Here is a 2,323-nt window from a genome sequence, read left to right as displayed (position 1 = left end):
ACTTATATAAAAGTAATATAACTTTAGTGGGAGATTCTTTAACCGACAACCACCACTATGAGCCCTAGTGATGATACAACGTTTTACCTCACGTTGCCCAAGGACCATCCTATACCTTGCCGTGTTATAGGACCTTACTTTACTTAGTGGATCCACTAGCTTAACTTACGTGATCATCTAAAAAGAATGACTCGTCAAGTCCCATGTTGGCTACATGGTTCCTATGGAGAGTTGAGTTAATATGAACTCATCCTTGTCCTTTATGAGACAATCCTATGCCTTAATACTTCTAGCTAAGTTTCTAAGTAGTACTGCTTGGTGAGATTGCCAATTACTTTGTATGTGTATTGTTAAAAACAGATCCAACTTGAAAAAGGATATGGAACTTTTGAACATTTGATTTGTAAATTTTCATGTATATTGATATTGGAGACATATCTTTTGATGGTCATTCACTGGTCATTCTACATCCAGGCTCCAGCCCACTTCAGTTCCTTCTGTTTTACTATTCGCCTCATGACGTTTGCTCTACCTTCTCTTTACAGGTCTAGTTCCTGGTGATTTCATACATGTCGTAGGAGATGCTCATGTTTATCGCAATCATGTCAGACCTCTGCAAGACCAGCTTCAGAAGTTGCCTAGACCTTTCCCAGTAAGTAAAGGAATACTCTTTTTTTTTTTTCCTGTTATAATCTCTATCTCTCCCTCTCTAACTGCAGTTGGTTCTGAATGGGTGTAGGTGCTGAAGATCAATCCGCAGAAAAAGGACATAGATTCCTTTGTTGCTGCTGACTTTGAGCTTACCGGCTATGATCCTCACCAAAGAATTGAAATGAAAATGGCAATATGAAGTTCCATGCAGTTAGTCCTGGAATTCCTCTGCTCTTAGGATATGTGGCTCATATTTTGAGGCAAGTGAATGGAACTACCTATTTTCTCTTTCCTTCTTCCTATGGTACTTACATGGCCTAATTTTCACTGTTCAGGGTCTAGATAAAAGAATCTGATTTTGATATTAAGTTTTTCTTTTTTTTTTAAAAAAAAATTACGTGATAGATTTCCTTGAGGCATTGTCTAAGATCCATTGGTTGAAGTTCTCAGTGTAAGAGAGCAAGTATGATGCTGTAGGGACAAAATGAAAATGTTTATTCCATATTACTGAATATAAAATTTATTTTGTAATTGATAAATTTTTAAATGATTCATATATATTCACATATTTTCACTCTTGAGAAGTTTAATAATTTTGGAAAAAGATGTTCAGAAGCATATGTTTACATCACAAGAAAAATTGTTAACAAAAACAAATGAATTTAGACTACAACATATTAACTTCATATATTGGAACATTACATACTAATGTATGGATTAAGCAAAAAATAATTATTATATCATCAAAATTATTTTCCTCAAGTACTCGAGGTTATGGAATGTACCCTCTTAGGATAGAACGATTTACTTCATCAGAATAGTGGTGCCTCATATTCCGCTAAACTTCGAACTCACTCAACGACAATAAATCACACGAAATTTTTTAAAATGTATGAAGAAGAGTAGGAGATTAAAAAAATTGTGGTTGAAAAATGAGAGGAAGCCCCTCTATTTATAGTCAACAAAGGGTAGTATGAACAAGTGTTTTTTGTGTCTTATCTGAAAAGTCATAACCTTTCCGAGAAGTCACAACCCTTTGGAAAAGCCACAACATATTGAAAAAGTCACAACTTTTTAGAAAAATCACAACTCACCAAAACATCACAACCCTTTGAAAAAAGTCACAACTTATCGGAAAAGTCATAAGTCATCTAAAAAGTGACCTTTCTGAGAAGTCACAACCCTTTGGAAAAGTCACAACTTATTGAAAAAGTCACAACTCTTTGGAAAAGTCACAACTCATTGAAAAATCACAACCCTTTGAAAAAAATCACAACTTATCAGAAAAGTCACAACTCATCGGAAAAGTCATATCCTAAGTTAGAGATATTATAGTAATTTAACATTCAAGTTTGGAGTTCATGCTTTTAAGGTAATATAGAATATAGATAGATAGATATAGATTATATATCTAACAATATAAAGTCTACCATCAGTATAATTTAACATGTTGTAGTTAGCATATTGTTTACCTTGATTTGCAGGTTATTAATTTCACTTATAATGAAGAGTCATCTATAGTTACTTTTAGATGAGTTGATAGTAAGAAAATTTCTTTAAAGGTCTAGCATACAAATTTTCGAGAAACAAAAAATATAACAAATGGAGAAAAGTCTAAAATACCTTTGAACTATTGGAAACGGAGGTACACACCACTCTCTTCAGACCCCAC

At 33.5% G+C, this 2,323-nt stretch overlaps 1 long non-coding RNA gene across 1 annotated transcript; it reads left to right on the top strand.

Moving 5' to 3' along the window:
* Positions 1-262: 262 nt before the first annotated feature.
* LOC125850962 (uncharacterized) lies at positions 263-911 on the top strand. The gene is made up of 2 exons (XR_007444864.1): positions 263-652; positions 740-911. It is a non-coding gene; the product is annotated as an uncharacterized LOC125850962 (long non-coding RNA).
* Positions 912-2,323: the final 1,412 nt, after the last annotated feature.

The sequence above is a fragment of the Solanum stenotomum genome, unplaced genomic scaffold (genome assembly GCF_019186545.1).
Source record: "Solanum stenotomum isolate F172 unplaced genomic scaffold, ASM1918654v1 scaffold21219, whole genome shotgun sequence".
Classification (NCBI taxonomy): Eukaryota; Viridiplantae; Streptophyta; class Magnoliopsida; order Solanales; family Solanaceae; genus Solanum; species Solanum stenotomum.
Note: the sequence above shows the minus strand (reverse complement) of the source record. Positions and strands in the feature narration are given on the sequence as shown.